The sequence below is a fragment of the Macrotis lagotis genome, chromosome 3 (genome assembly GCF_037893015.1).
Source record: "Macrotis lagotis isolate mMagLag1 chromosome 3, bilby.v1.9.chrom.fasta, whole genome shotgun sequence".
In the NCBI taxonomy this organism is placed as follows: domain Eukaryota; kingdom Metazoa; phylum Chordata; class Mammalia; order Peramelemorphia; family Peramelidae; genus Macrotis; species Macrotis lagotis.
In genome coordinates, this window is record NC_133660.1 from 271,241,947 (window position 1) to 271,259,205 (window position 17,259).

At 55.4% G+C, this 17,259-nt stretch overlaps 1 protein-coding gene across 2 annotated transcripts in view; it reads left to right on the forward strand.

Annotated features, from left to right (window-relative positions):
• Window positions 1-17,259, forward strand: part of DGKZ (diacylglycerol kinase zeta) — a 40,197-nt gene that overhangs the window by 6,211 nt on the left and 16,727 nt on the right. Inside the window, exons 1-2 of one of the 2 annotated variants that reach the window (XM_074230547.1) lie at window positions 2,811-2,947; window positions 4,068-4,203. The exons of the other annotated variant lie outside the window; for it this stretch is intronic. The gene's annotated coding sequence lies outside the window, so the exon portion shown is untranslated. Of the gene's footprint in view, window positions 1-2,810; window positions 2,948-4,067; window positions 4,204-17,259 lie in introns of those variants that run through there. 2 annotated transcript variants of the gene reach the window in all.

The window sequence follows — 17,259 nt, forward strand, 5'->3', positions numbered from 1 at the left end:
TGGTCCCTAAAAGGTGAGGGAGGGTTGGTGTGAATCTATTCAAAGGACATGAATATTTCTGTTTTATATATTCCTGGGTATATTTAAGAGTGCGATGTCTAAGAAGGAAGGCCCATATTGTGACTGTGAGTATGTATGCCTATATATGTCTCAGGAGCCACTGGGTAAGGGTTGGCACATCACCTAGTTGTGTCTCTCCCACCCATTCCCCTTCAACACTCCAAGGACTCTGGATTCACTTGACCCAGTTTTGAGACCCTAATAGGCCAGCTTCTCTCTCTGGTTTATGCCTTGTCTCCTCACCCCGGCAAAGGTCTGAAATAAAGTTTAGATATGGCTCAGGTCTAGGTTTCCCTAAAAGTAGGTAATTGGGACTCCAACTCCTCTGGCAATAATGTGGGTATCAGGTATAGAACATCTTTTATTCCACTCATCACAGAAATTGTATGTGGTGCAGAGGGAGCCCCCAACAAACCCTAAAGCATTATTGGTGCTTGTCCTTCATTCTCCAGGAGGATCATGGTGCTGTGACATGCACATGAGTTGGATTTAGCTGAGTGGGTGCTGCACTAAGTCACCGGTCTCGCTGTCTCCTCTAGACGTTCTCCTCCGGGTCCTGGAGATGGCCCTGGATGTAAGGGTCAGGGTGTAAGGTCACACCACCAGGAAGCATCTGAGTTTGGATTTGAACTCAGATCCTCCTGACCTCAGGGCTGGCATCGAGCTGCCCCTTGTAGCCCAAATGACGTCCTTATACAGCCCTTACCACCCCCCAGCTTCCGCTTGAGACCCTTAGCTACTGGGCGTCCTCTCCCTCCTCCAAGATGGCAGAACATAGGAATTCTCAGTCTCTTGGGAGCTCTAGAACGCCTGCAAAGACCCTTCCCAAGAATTCTTCTCTCGGACTGTGCTGGGGAGGGGCTACAGCAGTGGGGGGCAGGCCCTGGCCTCCCCCAGCCGCCTGCTGGCCTAAGCCCCGATCTGTGCCCGGGCCCAGGAGCCCCAAGGTCAACGATCTGCGGGTGCCCGGCCCGGGAGCCCCAAGGTCGACGTTCTGTGGGTGCCCGGCCCCGAGGGCAGAGCCCCAAGGCTGACAATCTGTGGGTGCCCGGCCCCGAGGGCAGAGCCCCAAGGTCGACGTTCTGTGGGTGCCCGGCCCGGGAGCCCCAAGGCCGACGTTCTGTGGGTGCCCGGCCCCGAGGGTGGAGCCCCAAGGCCGACGTTCTGTGGGTGCCCGGGACCGAGGGTGGAGCCCCAAGGCTGACAATCTGTGGGTGCCCGGCCCCGAGGGCAGAGCCCCAAGGCTGACAATCTGTGGGTGCCCGGCCCCGAGGGCAGAGCCCCAAGGCCGACGTTCTGTGGGTGCCCGGGCCGGGAGCCCCGAGGCCGACGTTCTGTGGGTGCCCGGCCCCGAGGGCAGAGCCCCAAGGCTGACAATCTGTGGGTGCCCGGGCCGGGAGCCCCGGGGCCGCCTCGGTTCAGTCCCCAAGTGTCCTCGCGTCGGGGAAGGCGCGCTCCCCGTGGGGGCCGCACGGGGGCTCCGAGGCGCTGGGTTCGAATCCCACTTTGCTCGTCTGTACAGCGGAGAACATGCTTCCGACTGTCCAGCCGGGGTGCCAGGGTCGGGGGGAGCCCGGGCCCCCGAGGGCCCCCGAGACGAGGGACTGGGAGGCCCGGCCTGGGCTGGCTGCTCCGGGGGCTCCCTCTCCCGCATCCCCGGGCCCTGATTCCCGGCCTCTCGCGGCTCCTCCTCGGGGCCTCCTCCCCTGGCATGTGCCTCAGTTTCCCCGTCTGTAACCAGAGGCCCCCCCACCCCCAGCGGCTCCGGGCCGGCGGAGGGGAGGGGGAGGGGTCGCCGTGGAGGCGGGGCGCGCCGCAGGCCCGGCTCCGCCCCTCCGGAAGAAGGGCGCCCCACGTGGCCTCGCTCGGGCCGGCGGAGGCGGGGCGGGGGCGGGGCGAGAGGCCATGGGGGCGGGGCGTGAGGACGGGGAGGGCCTGTGGGGCGGGGAGAGGGCGGGGCGAGACGGGGCGCAGGGCCGGAGGGGCGGGGGAGAGAGGCCGGTGGGGGCGGGGCGTGAGGTCGTCGGGGGCGGGGTGCTGGTGGCGGAGGCGGGGCGGGGGGGCGGGGCGCTGGGGGGCGGGCGGGGCGTGAGGCCGTCGGGGGCGGGGTGCTGGTGGCGGAGGCGGGGCGGGGGGGCGGGGCGCTGGGGGGCGGGCGGGACGTGAGGCCGTCGGGGGCGGGGCTCGGGGCGGGGCGCTGGGGCGGAGGCGGGGAGGAGGCGGGGCGGAGGGCGGAGGGCGGGGTGGGGGGGGCGGGGCGCTGGGGGGCGGGCGGGGCGTGAGGCCGTCGGGGGCGGGGCTCGGGGCGGGCCGCTGGGGGCGGGGCTCGGGGCGGGGCGCGGGGCGCGGGGCGGGCCGCTGGGGGCGGGGCTCGGGGCGGGCCGCTGGGCGGGCCGCGGGGCGGGGCTCGGGGCGGGCCGCGGGGCGGGGCTCGGGGCTCGGGGCGGGGCGCCGGGCCGCTGCTGCGCAGCCTCGCTCCCGGCTCCCGGCTCCCGGCCGCTCGCTGCTCCGCCGCCTCCGCCCCCGGCGGCACTTCCTGGACTCCGGGCGGCCTCGGCGCGGCTGCGGCTGCGGCTCCCGGCCCGGCTGCGCGGGCGCCTGCATGGCCCCGGCGGCGGCCGAGCGCTGACCGGCTCGCGCGGACCGGACCGGGCCGGCCCCGAGGCCGCCGCGCCATGGGCGCCCCCCGCCGGCCCCGCGCGGCCCGGGGCTAGGGCCGCATGGAGCCCCCGGGCGGCGGCGGCGGCGGGGGAGCCGAGGCCCGCGGCGGCGGCTCGGACTCGGCCTCGTCCAGCGGCTCGGAGGGCGCCCGCGGCCCGGAGCCCGACAAGGCGCCGCGGAGGCTCAGCAAGAGGCGCTTCCCGGGGCTGCGGCTCTTCGGCCACAGGTGAGCGCGCCGGCCCCGGACAGCCTCCTCCGCGCGCCCCCGGCCCCGGCTCTGCCCTGCTTCGGGGTGGGACAAGGGGCAGCAGGGCCTCCCCGGCTCTGCGGCCACGGTGGACTCTGCCCTCTGCCCGGGAGCCGCCGGGTGAAAGTCCCGGCCCCGCGCCCGGCCTCGGCTCTGCCCCCGGTCATCTCGCCTTATCCACATAAGGGAGAAGCCCCCGGGCTGGGCCTGCGCCCCCCATCCTGGCCGGGCACGGACCTCCCCTCTGCCCGCCCGCCGGAGCCGTGCCGCCCAGGGCTCAGTCCCGCGCCTCCAGCTGGCACAGGAAGGGGCGAGCGGAGGGGGCAGACCCCAGGACGAGCGGGCAGGTGAAGTGCATGCCGGGGGAGGACGGGGCAGAGAGCACCCATCGCCCGCCGTGCCCACCGTGCTGGGGCAGCCTGGCCCGTCACCCTCCTGCCCTCCCCGGGCTTTGTTTTCTCAGTATAGTCGCGCTTCTCGCTTTGGTTGTGTTGGGCGACGAGCCAGGGGTCACCCTTAGCGAGCATCCTTACTGTCTGTGCCCTCCTTTTATCCCAGGCGACAGGCCCCGCGGTGCCCCAGCACCCCTCCGTTCTCTTCCTCTGACCGTCTCCTACAGACACCAGGGTTGGCTGTCGACGCCACCCCCGAGCCGGGGCAGGGCACGGGAGAAAGGGCGAGGAAGGGGCTGGGTGCCAGTTAACGGAGTTGTCCTGAGCTCAGAGCCTCCAGGGGTGACACCACAGAAATAGCCGTTGGGGGGCACCCAGGGTTCTTAAAGGACTTGGCATACATTCTCCTCCAGCCTCCCGGTGCTGGGGGCTGCGCTCTGCAGCAGCATTAGCCTAGGCCTCTTCTTGAAGAGCCAAGAGTTTGTGAGCTCCGTCCTCCTTCCACCAAAGCCAGACTTACTCGGACTCTGACTGGGAGGTGCAAAGTCCCCTAGTCTACCCGGCTGCAAAACCGAGGCCCAGAGAGGTGTGCCCGTGGCAGGATCCGCACTCCAGCCGAGGCCTTCGGACTCTAAAGTCGCGATGCCGCGTTGGTGTCGGCCAGACTCTGGGTTTCTTGAGTCGTTGCCCTCTCTTTCCCCTTGCAGTCCACCTCTGCCACAACTGCCGGCATCATCTTGATCTCTGGGAATGCTGTTCCCGATCTCCACCCGCCCAGCCTGTCAGGACAGAGGGAATGGGCTGCAATCTGCCCCTCCACCCCCTACCTCACACTTCCAGCTGGTAACTAATTACTTTAGTTGGGGAGGAGCTCGGTCCATGGCCTTGTCCCACTGAAGGCCACTTCTCTGAACTTAAACTCATCACCCCTATTTATGCAATGATGGCCTGGCCTCTTCCTTTGCTTGCCAGTAAGCTCAGCCTGTGGGTTGTGTGGACCCTGTGGGGAGGGTTGGGTCTTCCACCCTTTGGCCTTGTCTCTGAATTGAGGGTCACAGAGTCTGTGGATTAGCTGGTTTTATGGCCCAGGGGCATCACCAGTTGCCACACAGTTATCCCTTACACAAAACCCTGGCTCCTCCAGACACAGGAGACACTCACTGTTTCCCCAGGAGCTCAACTGTCTATGGTCTTTTCCTCAATCTGAAGGTCCCAGGACCCAGATACTCATGTCTTCAAGATTAGGACAGCTGGCCACAGTGGGATAGGGACCAGACTGGCTGGTCAGGGTGGCCCAAGATCTGGCTTTGCTTCTGCTTCTGCCCTTTTCTCGCTGTGTGGCTGTCTCCCTGGCAGATGCACCTTTGGTCTTTGAACCCAGCCCAAAGCAGGCCCAGGGATGCCGGGTCTCTGTGGACACCACCAGTTTGTGACCTCGAGTGGGGCAGTGAGGGAGGGGCCTGGAGGCCACCCACCTGAGGAACCTGCTGTCTGCAGAGGGCGTTTCAGAAGCTGGAGCAGAGAAACCTTGTATTTATTATTATCTCAAATGAGATAATGTTTGTAGAGTGGCTGGCATAGTTCCTGGCTTATCATAGGGATTGTATAGAAATGTGTGTTCCTTTCGCCTCTTCCTTCCATTTTTATTGGGTGCCCCAGGGTGCCTGGCAAGGAGGCTGAAATGTGGAAAAATCCAGAAATGGGAGTCTGAGCGCCTGGGCCAGAGGCGTGGCTGCTAACTTAGCACCTGTGTGACCTGGAGCAGGTTACTTCCCTCTCTGGGCCACACTTCCCTGAGGAGAGTTGGACCAGGCCAATGTTAGCCTGTAAATGGGCACTTAGATTCTCCACAGGGGAAGCCAGGAGGGGAGATGAGCCATCTGCGACCAGGCAGCTCCCAGACACTTGGTGACAATAAGGAGGTAGAATGGGGCCGTCTGCATCCTTTGGGTCTCTGGCAAGGTTACAAGGGGGAAGAAGGGACCCGCAGCTAACTAGAGAGTTTGAGGAGTGGACTAGAAGCAGGCCCAGAATGGGACCGGACCCAGGAGACCCGGATTTGAACCCTGTGACGCTTGGCAAGGCTTTTCACTGGTGACCCATAGTCTGTTCATCTGAAAGTTGGGATGATTAAGTGCAGGCTCCCTGCCCCCCTCCCAGGTGGAGGGGCAACCACCTAGATGTGGGTACCTTCTGTCCCATATCATAACCGTGCCGGTCCTTCCTGCAGATTCTCCGCAAAGCAGGGAGTCCAAAGTTAAGGACTGTGGACTCTGAAGGTGGTGGGCTCCAGGAGCCACCTAGAGGATAGGGCTCAGGGCCTCCCCTCCTACTGTTAATACTGACCTGAGGGAGGCAGTCTGAGGTCAAGCCATAGGGGAATATCTCCTTTGGGCCCCAAGCCCTTCCATTCATGGGTTGTTCCGGACTCTTTGAAATCCTCACTTTCTTTTTGGTCAGGAGGCTTCCCAAGACTCTGAGGAAGAATAGAGAGGAAACGTTTGAGAAATAACAATAACAGTTAGTATTTATGTGGTAATATTATTGGGGATCCCCACAGCAGCCCTGGCAAGTAGGTGCTGTTATGACCCCCCCTTTACAGATAAGGAAACAGGCACAGAGGTTAGGAGAGCAGGGTCACACAGCTAGTAAATGAACATGACTGGACTTAAATTCAGGTCTGCCAACAGTTCTGCACTCTGGGGACTTTTTTATCTCATGCTTGGTCAAGCTGATTTTACTCTTAACTATACACATCTCTGGAAGGCAGAGGCATGGATGGGTGATGTACCAGGCTGGGGCCTCCTGGAAGCCTATTTAGTGGCCACCATATTGGAGCCAGGGGCATCTCTCAGGGCCAGCGATGGTCTGTCCCAGTCTGGTTGGACTGTAGGGGCACTTTGCCATCTGACTGCCCTGGCCATCCCTGCCTCATCCCAGAGGAGGGAGTGACTGCAGGAAGTTTCAGGGGAAGCTACCCGCCTGAGCTCTGGGCTAGGACACCCGCCCTGCTTGATGCCAGCAGGGCGCAAGGGGGCGACATCGGCCCCCAGAAGCTCCTAGCATCATGGGCAGGGCTCCTCCCCCGCTCCTGCTCCCCCTCCTCCTCATGGAGCCGCTATCTGGGGCCACCAGTTCAGGAAATGGTCAGGAGCATTTCTCTGAAGGTGGAGGGCTGTGGCTCAGAACTGTGAGCTCGCTGAGACCTGCAGAAGCCCCAGCCAGAGCCTGTGCGTACCCTCGAATGTCCAGAGAGGGATGGCCCAGCGGCGTCCAGAGAGGACCGCCTCGGGGGTCTTGTCCTATTCAGTGAGAGGCCCAAGAGGAGTGGCCCAGCCGCCAGCAGGCATCTTGATAGGAGATTGAGTAGTTGTTGGATTCAATGTATAATAAGGGGGCATTTAGTAAACCCTTACTGGATGCCAGATACCAAAGAGACTGGGGCAAAAGTGAGAGCCCCTGTCTTCCAGGAGCTTCTGTTCTCCTGTCACAGGGTTGGGTCCAGGGACACTTGATCTGAGGGAAGGGAGCCCCAAGCTGTTAGAACTGGGGGCTGGAGAAAGCTGAGAGAGGCCTTGGGCTCATCTCCCCCCGCCCCCCACTTCATTCCAGGGAGGAATAAACAGAGGCCTCGAGAGCCATGAACTCATCCAAGGTCACACAGTAAATAGCAAAGCTGGGACTAGAACTCACTTTTCCTGGTTTCCCTGGGCCTTTGCTGTTAGCCCACACTGCCTTTTTTTTTCCCCTTGAGCTTCTCAAAGAGCACCAGCCTAGTCTGGCCCCTGCTAACCTCTTCCTCCTCCCCCTCCCCCCTCTCTCTCCCTTGGTCTCTTCCTCTCCTTGTCTCTCCTCCTCCTCTTCTTTATCTCCCCCTCTCCCTCTCTTCTGTCTCCTCTCTCTTCCCCCACACTTCCTTTCTTCTGCCATCATATCTTTCGCTTAGATCTGTGGGAGTCTGGCAGAACCCAGAGGGTGCAGGGGAAGGGGGAGGGTACAGGAGAAAGCCTGCCCCATGTTCCTAGCTTTTACATAAAGGTGAGTGGGAGAATGAAAATTGTGGCTGGTTCTGTCTGTTGTCTTCCTCCGTCTGGGGCCTGCCTTTGACTCACAGGCCGGGAGGACAAGGATTCTAGGACCTTCCGCTCTTCCTTCTCCCAGCTTCACTTGGCAGTGTCACCTGCATAAAAGGGCGGCCAGTAACAACTATTGCAGTCCTGAACCCTTGTGCTTTCTCTCATCTCATTGGTGCCATGGTTCTAGATGGAAGGATCTTATCTTGGGTCCCTGGGACCCCCTTTCCACCCCTCTACTTCAGCAGCTGCATTTTGGGGCCACTTTAGGGCAAAAGAGAGTACACGGGGTAAACATATTGAGCAAGGAAGTATGCAAGCAAACCCCATTCCCCCATTGGTAGAAAAGCCTCTGTGGTTTAGGTAAAGTTCAAAGAATGGGGCCAAGGCAGAGATGTTTGGTGAGTCACATGAATATCTGGGTATGTGTGACTGGCTGGAGTAGGCAAGGGGTTCTTTTCCTCTTCCCCCCAAAACCCCAAACTCACACTCAGAAAAATTCCTTGCATGTTGTACTGCTTCCAGGGGGAAACATCAGACTTGTTGAATTAGGAGTGATGAGCAGAAATTGCAAAGAGGCAAAGTGAGCTCAAGGTCAAAAAAAAATCTTCCTAACAGCTGTGGAATAAAAGGTCCATCTTGGAAGGTGCCAGATCCCTGGTGTGTCCCCCATACCCATTGGACTAGACGACTCCCACATCTGCTATCCAGAGGGAGTCGTATCTTTTTATGCCCTATGTACATGGGTGTCATCCCATTGGTTCTGTTTAAGGAGACCTTGGTGTCTTCATTTATCAAACAAGAGAGTTGATTGATCCCTTCTATTTCTGATATTCTTAAGGTCTGGTTGCTGGTCCAAAGACCTTCAGTTCCCAGGGGGAATCCTACTCATCTTATTCTCATCATTTCAAGATGGAGAGATGGCCTAAAGGTTGTGTTGTTTCTTCTATGTGCCATCTCCCATCTCCATGCCCTTCCCTCCTTCCCCTGGCCTCTAAAAGCTCAAGGCAAGCGCCCCTTCTTCCAGGAGCTCCTTCTTAATCCTCCTTCTTATGTGTGCCTTCTGGGTCAAAAAAAAAAAGACTTTGTTTTTTGCCTTGTATGCATGTTATTTCCTCCAGTGAAGTAAGGATTTGAGTGCCAGAAACCAGGATTGTTACCTCTCCAAGGCCTCCGTAAGTTCCCTGACACAATGCGGCACTTGATAAAAATGCTGATGGAAAGATGGTGGGAGGGGGAGGCAGTGGACCCCAAGCAGGCAATCTCCAGGATGGTGCCCGAGGGACTTTCTGGTAATCTGGGATCAAAGGGTTGAGGTCCTCTGTTCAGAAGGCCCGGGGAACATCTGCCCAGTCCTGCTGCCTTTTGCTTGATGAGCAGATATCATTAACATGCGAGTGACCTTGGTTAAGTCATTTGCATTCCCCTAATCTTGGTCTCCTTCTCTACAAAATAAAGGGGATGGACTGACTGGCCTGGCAGATCTCTGAAAGGAGGGAGGCCAGGCTGCATGTACGCCTCCCCCTTCAACCAGGTGGAGCTTCAGGTTGGTCCCTCTCTATGCAGGGGACCTCTCCCAGCGCAGCTGACTTATCACAGCCAGGTTAAAAATAGCTTCCTCAGAGCCACCCAGACGCCAATTCCTCCTTGTCTCCCACCCCTACCTCAGGCTTCACTCTCTGACATTTTACAGATGAGGGGGTGGTTGTGAAAGGGGCCCAGCTGGTTTCTGCTCCTGGGGCCCAGCCAGGTGCCTCCCTGCTGCCTCCTCCCTCTACCTCCTTGCAAGGAGTTCCCCAATGGGCAAAGGTTTTCCCCCCTAAGGGCTCTCTGTACCAAGCCCAAACATTTGGTGGCTCGGGCTGGTCCCCACACACATAGCCCCTATCTGGAGTTCTTCCCCTCTCCCTATCCAGGGAGTCTGGGGGGGGGGTGAAAGAGGCAGAGAACTAGGTTTGAGCCCCAGCACCCTGAAATGTGTGGGGTGTAGTAGGCCTAGGGGAAGCTTCCCTTTGCTGAGGTTTTTCCACCTGTAAATGTGCAATGATAATACTTCCACAGCTTCCCCTGCAGATGAGCAGAGCCCTTTGTAGACTGCTGGGCAGTGGAGGTGGGGGCCTCTCTGGTGGAGAGTGGGGAGGAGTCAGTCCCGAAATTTAATCTGCCAAGATCTGAAAGTATCAGCAGCAACCATCCCCACAGCACATTGTGCATGCCAGTCCTCCAGGGGCTGAACTGCCTGAAGGGAAGAGGAAGAGGGCCCAGGTACCCTCAAATGATTTCACTCTGGTTGGGGAGACAAACCTTTGACAGGGAGAACAGCCAGAACCTTTGGTGTCTTCTGGGTAGAGCCTGGAGGGCCAGCAAGAGCAAGGGTAGGCCAAGCCTGTGCAAGGAGAAAGGCACCTCTCTGGGGATGCGAGGGGGGCTGAACAGAGAAGCATTTGATTTAGAGCTGGAAGGGGCTCAGCTCAGGAGATCACCCCATTGCTCCTTTATTTCACTGGGAAAGAAACTCAGGCCGGGAAAAGGGAAGTGACTTGCCCAAGGTGGCACAATCCAACTTTTGCCTTCTGATCCAGTGTCCTTTCCCCTCCATTCTTTCTCTTAAGGTTTGTTACCCCCATTTTACTCATAAGGAAATTGAGCCCCAATGCAGTGACATTGCCTGCAGTCTCCCAGAGCCTGGATTCAAACCCAGGTGTTTTGCAAAAAAAGGGGAGATGAATTTTGAATGAGGGATCAGAGGGAACAAGATGGCTTCTGGCAGATGGGGAATGGGAGGCTACTTTGGACTGGGGAGATAGAGAGCAGTGAAGGAGCCCATGGGTCAATTTGTGGTGAAGGGGGAACAAGCTGGGAGAAGATGGAGGGTTGGTCAGTCACCCTGAGCCAGTGTGGCTGAAGCAGCCTTGGATTGACTTCTCCATCTTTAGCTTGGGTCTGGTGGACTGGCACCTCCTGGTGACCAAGAGGGCTCCAAAATGTCCACCCACCTTCCTGGGAAAAGTGTGGGTTGTGTCTGCCTTAAGACCCAGGGGTCTGGATTCAGGATGGTGGGTGGAAAGAATCCGAGAGGCTTAGGATGCTCTCTGCAAAGCTTAAAAACAAGCTCAGTGAATTAGCAGGAGATGGGTAGACACTGTGCTCTCAGGGTTAGTTTTGTGCCAACCCTGGGACCAGCCTACTGGTAAACATTACTTAAAAGCCTAATATGTGTTGGGGCAGTGCTGGGTTATGGGGGACCCCAACCTCAAGGACATCACAGTCTAGAGGAGTAAAGGACAAATTATCATCAGAGGGAAGGTTTCTTATGGAAGGCAGGAAAAGGTGCTTGAAGGCAGGAAGAGGGAGTTCTCTTGGTCACTTTAGCAGAGATGGGAGAGAGTAAGGTAGCGGGCCAAGGGGTTGGGTCAAAAAGGGTTTGAGTGCCAGAAACAATGATCCTAGAAAAATGGGGAGCTGCTGGAGTTTATTGAGTAGAGGAGATGACTGGATGAGCCCTCACTTTAGGAAAATCACCTTGGCAGCTGGGGAAAAGAGGGACTGGAGCAGGGAGGGACTTGGGGCAGGCTGTTGGAACAGGTCAGGCTTGAGGCATTAGTTACAAAGGCCAAATTGACTGGCCTTGGCAACAGATTGGAGAAGTCAAGGATGACCCCCTAGTCTAGGGGACTCAGGAAGATGGTTAGTACCCCCAATAGTAATAGGGACCGTTGGAAGGGAGGAGGGCTTCAGCTTTGAGCGTGTTGAGTTTAAGATGTCTACAGAACTTCCACTTTGAGATGTCTTAACAGCCCAGTTGGGGCTGTGGGGCTGGAGGTCAGAAGAAGTAGATTTAATGATTGATGATCCCTGTCTCCATGGGAGCTGATGAGAAGCAGTATGGAGGAGGAGAGGAGAGGGCCCAAGGTAAAGCCCTTTGGGACATGGCATGACCTGCTGGGAGACTTGCTTGCAGAGACTGAGCAAGAACAATCAGATGGGAGGAAGTTCAGGAGAAGATGGTGATCAACTGGGTCAAAGACTGGAGAGAGAGGCTGAGAAAAAAACATTTGATTTGGCAAAGAAATCATTAGTGACTTTAGGGAGAAAGCAGAGAAAGAAGTTTGGGTGGAATGAGGAGCCACGGAGCTGAGTTTTCAAAGTTCCTGTTCTCAAGGAGACTGCATTCTACTCAGGGCTTAAGACACTCACGGGTTAGGAAGTACAGGGATAGAGGTGACTGTCCTCTTCCCCCTTGCCCTCATCCCTCAGCAGTGATTGGAGTGGGGGTAACTGAGTAGCAGGGGCGGCTAGGTTGTACAGTAGATAGAGCACTGGCCCTGGAGTCAGGAGGACCTGAGTTCAAATCTGACCTCAGACACTTAATAATTACCTAGCTGTGTGGCCCTGGGCAAATCACTTAACCTCATTTGCCTTGATAAAACCTTAAAGAAAAAAAAGACTGAGTAGCACCTGAAATAGGTCTTCAAAGGGAGCTAAGGGGGTGCTAGGTTCTAGTCTGGCTGGGTGGCTGGCTCTTTCTCTTTCTGTCTCTCTCTCTCTCTCTCTCTCTCTCTCTCTCTCTCACACACACACACACACACACACACACACACACACACAGAGCTTCAGAGGCCAGCTAGAGAGCTTTTGAGATTAAAGGGTACAGGGCCTAGAAATGGTGGGAATGTCACAAAAAAGTTTGTTCCATCTTGATGTCAAGGACCAGAAATTTTACTCTCTAAAATTGAAACCATATTGTGGAGGAAGATGGTCTCCCTGACATCAAAATAGTTCTCATGACTTAACTATAGGCCAAAGTGCTTTCTTCACAACACTCCTGGAAGGTGGGTGGGATCCCTTTTTAGAGATGAGGAAACTGAGCCTCAGAGATGGAATGACTTTCCTCAGGTCACCTAGCCAGTGTTCTTCCATTCTTATTGCTCTGTGACATCTCCCAGCTCATTTGGTGGGGGGGAGATGGCTCTGCCTATCTTGGGCCCCATCCACACTCATTTACCCTGCAGACTTGGAGACGTCACCGTTGGAGCTTTTCTCAGTCACGTCCTCTAGGTCGTGGCCCCTTAGCTCCCATGGGCCTTCCTGTGGGAATGTTGGAGTTCCCTGGCTTAGTGTACTAACTATCCTCTTTTTTGAACCCTAGAGGGAAGGAATATTTCTTTTTTTTTTTTTTTGGATCTCTCTCTCTCTCTCCCTCTCCCTCTCTCCCTCCCCCCATTCTCTCTTTTTTCCCAATTACACGTGAGGGTTGTTTTCAGCATTCATCCTTTTGCAAGCTTTTGAGTTCCATGTTTTCCCTTTCTTCCCTCCTCCATGGCAAAGAGCAATCTAATAAAAGTTGAACATGTACATATTTTCATGTTAGTCATGTTGTGAAAGAAGAATTAGAAATAAGAGGAAAAAATATGAGAAAGAAAAATATAAAGGAAGTTTTGAAAAGTAAAGATGGGGGCGGCTAGGTGGCACAGTGGATAGAGCACTGACCCTGGAGTCAGGAGTACCTGAGTTCAAATCCGGCCTCAGACACTTGATAATGACCTAGCTGTGTGGCTTTGTGCAAGCCACTTAACCCCATTGCCTTGCAAATACCTTAAAAAAATAGTGAAGATGGTCTGCTTTGCTCTGCATCCAGACTCCATAGTTTTTCTCTGGATGGGGCTGGCATTGTCCATCACAGTTTTTTAAGAATTGCTCTTGATCACTGCTGAGGGGAGGTGAGTCCATCCAGGCTGATCATCACACAGTGTTGCTGTTTGAGTATGATATTTTCCAGGTTCTGCTCACTTCACTCACCATCAGTTCTTGCAAGCTTTTCCTGGCTTTTCTGAAGTCTGGTTGTTCTTAATTTCTTAGAGAAAAGTAGTGCTCCAGACATTCGTGTAATTTGTTTACCCATTCCCCAATTGATGACCACTACCTCAGTTTCCAATTCGTTGCCACCTCAAAAAGATCTGCTCTCTCTCTCTCTCTCTCTCTCTCTCTCTCTCTCTCTATATATATATATATATATATATATATATATATGTATATATATATGTATATATATATAATAGATAGATATAAATAGAGATAGATAGATAGATAGATAGATAGATAGATAGATAGATAGATAGATAGATGAGCAAAGGTACACAGAGTTGCTTTCCAGAATGTTTGGGTCAGTTTACAACTCCACTAACAATGCATTAGAGTCCCAATTTGCCATATAGACAACAACATTGATGATTTTTCTTTTTTGTCATATTGGCCAATCTGATAGGTGTGAGGTGGTACCTCAGAGTTGTTCGAATGTGCATTTCTCTAATCAGTCATGATTTGGAGCATTTTTTCATATAACTTAGATAGCTTTATTTTCAGGAAGGACTGTTTCTTACCCCAACTTTGTATCTCCTTCAATTCCCCACCCTGCCAGCCCCTAGCCTAGTACAGCTTCATAAGAATCTTTGCCTCAGTGCTTGTTCTCCTAGGTTTTTAGACTCTAATCTAGACAGATTTTTAGCAGAGCCCAGCTCTATGGCTAAGGCCTGTGGGATATATGGTAAGCACAGTAGCAGTGTTTATGATTTACCCAGGACTCTCCATCCATAACCTTGTTTACTCATTGGATCTCACCCCAACCCAGTGAGGTGAGTTGTCTTCTACGTGGGATCATTCTCTTTCTCTCACACATTCTTTCTCTCTCTAAAGAGATAAGAAAACAAGACTGAGGTTTACTGACTTACCCAAGGTCACAGAGTTAATAAGTGTCAGAAGCTGGATTTCAAGACAGGTTTCTTTTAACTTCAAGTCCAATGGTCTTCGTAATACACCCATAGTCTTTCCTAAGACACTGCCCTCCATGAGGTGCCTGGGGATTGGGGGAGGGGGAGGAGAGGGATACAACTGGGAAAATAACCAAGATGTATCAAGTTAATGGTACGAACGGTAAATGCTCCAGGATTTAGAAGAGGAACAGGGCTGAACTCATTAGGGAAGATCTCAGAAGAGGTTGGGCCTGACCTAGGCCTCAGAGGACTGAAAAGTGTGCCTTGGGAAGAGGCCTCCTAGGCAGAGCCCCAGAGATAAGAAAGGAGGGCCTCGAGCACCCCCTCAGCCATTGGACTCAAACTCAGAGGCCAGGCACCCGGACAGTGATCACTGAGCCAGACCAGTGTCCAGCTCTAGCAGCCTCTCCTGGGTTAGATGTCCCCGTAGGCATCTCCTGCTCGCCACATCTTCGCCTCCCCCAGCTCAACTGTTGGTGACCCATCCCCCAGGCTGAAAGCATTGGGGTCCTCATTGAGCCCTCCCTCACAATCCCTCCCCGTGTCTGATAGACCTTTACACCATATCTCTGACCTCAGAGGACCACAGCCCTCATCACCTCCTGCTCATGTCACATTTGAAGTTTTCATTGCATTTACAGATTCCTCATTTTATCCTTGCAACAACCCTGGGAGGGAAGTGCTGTTAGTTTTCCAGATGGGTGATACTGAGGACCTGCCTAGAGTTACACTGCTAGTAAGTGTCTGAGGTCGGATTTGAACTCACTTCTTCCTGACTCTGCGTGCAGTAGTCTAAGCTCATTCATTCAGCTGCCAAAGTGATTTTTCTAAAGTTCTCATCTGACCTTATCACCCCCTTAGTAAACCCCACTGGCCCCCAAGTCCTGAATCACATAGAAACCTTCTATTTGACATTTAAACCCTTTATAACCTGAGTCCTTCCTGCCTTTTCCTTTGCTTCTCTCCACGAACGCTAGCCTCCTGGCCTTTCATGTCCCTCCCAACCGCCTGCCATTTCTGGCTTTCCCCTATGTCTGGAATGCTTTCCTGCCTCATCTCCCACTCCTGGTTTCTTTCAAGTCTCGGCTCCAGTCCCACTGGATAAAGGAGGCCTTTCTCAGACCCTTCCACAGCTGAAGTTCCCCTCCTAAAAGTGACCCACAGAAACCTTGGGTCCTGACTGACAACTGTCTTGCCCCATCCTGGTTGAGCTCCTCCATAGCTTTGAGTCAGTGTTTGCCTTGGCGGCCAAAGCCGGGGGCTTTACCGGGCTTTACCATGTATCTACTAGCCGTGTGACCCTAGGCAAGTCGCTTATCTTGTTTACCTCCCTCACCGGAGAAGGAAATGGCTAACTACTCCACTGTCTTTGCCAAGATGGTCCCCAAGGTCACAAAGAGTCAGAGGCAACAGAGAGCAACTATTCCTCATCTGAAAAATGAGTGCAGCAGCACATTCCTCATCTTACCATTTATAAACAGAAGTGCCAGAAAAAGAAACGGCCAGTGGGGCAGGAGCAGGGCAGGGGAGGCGGCCTGGCTGAGTGGGGAAGTGCCTGGCTGTCATACCCAAGGCCAGGCAGCCAACTGCCCATCTGCATGGGTAGTGCCCTCAGCAGATGCAATCCTAGGTTTGGGCAAAAGTGAATAAACTCCCCCCTCCCGTCTTCATTTGAGTCTATACTCACTATATAAATTCGCTTTGAAGTGGGTCAAGAGATGGGTACAGGCCCCAATCCCTAAATGGTCCTGGACTGAGGGGGGCCTTTCCCAATTACGGAGACCTCTCTATGAATAAGGAGGGAGGATCAGCAAGGGCTGGAAAATGCCTTCTGACCCTGGGCCTCTCCTAGCCCAGATGGGCTATCTGTGGAGTAATGGCAGGATTCAGTGCAGGACCCGGGAGCAGGAGAGGCCCCTCCTGGGAGCACTAGGAACCTGAGTGCTCTTTTCTTTGGAACAGTTGGATGAGTGAGCAGTGTCTGTGTGTCTGCCAGTCGATCTGCCCCTCTGGTGAGTGCACAGGAGGCTGGTGTGTGTCTGTGTGTGTCTGTGTGTCTGTGCCTGCCGGCTGATCTGCCCCTCGGGTGGGTGAGCAGGAGGCTGGTGTGTCTGTGTGTCTGTGTCTGTGTGTCTGTGTCTGCCTGCCGGCTGATCTGCCCCTCGGGTGGGTGCGCAGGAGGCTGGTGTGTGTCTGTGTGTCTGTGTGTGTGTCTGTGACTGTATCTGTGTGTGTCTGTGTGTGTGTCTGTGCCTGCCGGCTGATCTGCCCCTCAGGTGGGTGCGCAGGAGGCTGGTGTGTGTCTGTGTCTGTGTCTGTGTGTGTCTGTGTGTGTGTGTCTGTGCCTGCCGGCTGATCTGCCCCTCAGGTGGGTGTGCAGGAGGCTGGTGTGTGTCTGTGTGTCTGTGTGTGTGTCTGTGTGTGTATCTGTGTCTGTATCTGTGTGTGTCTGTGCCTGCCTGCTGATCTGCCCCTCAGGGGAGTGTGCAGGAGGCTGGTGTGTCTGTGTCTGTGTGTGTGTCTGTGTCTGTATCTGTGTGTGTCTGTGTGTGTGTGTCTGTGCCTGCCGGCTGATCTGCCCCTCAGGTGGGTGTGCAGGAGGCTGGTGTCTGTGTGTGTGTCTGTGTGTGTATCTGTGTCTGTATCTGTGTGTGTCTGTGCCTGCCTGCTGATCTGCCCCTCAGGGGAGTGTGCAGGAGGCTGGTGTGTCTGTGTCTGTGTGTGTGTCTGTGTCTGTATCTGTGTGTGTCTGTGTGTGTGTGTCTGTGCCTGCCGGCTGATCTGCCCCTCAGGTGGGTGTGCAGGAGGCTGGTGTGTGTCTGTGTGTCTGTGTGTGTGTCTGTGTGTGTATCTGTGTCTGTATCTGTGTGTGTCTGTGCCTGCCTGCTGATCTGCCCCTCAGGGGAGTGTGCAGGAGGCTGGTGTGTCTGTGTCTGTGTCTGTGTGTGTGTGTCTGTGCCTGCCGGCTGATCTGCCCCTCGGGTGGGTGAGCAGGAGGCTGGTGTGTCTGTGTCTGTGTCTGTGTGTGTCTGTGTGTGTGTGTGTCTGTGCCTGCC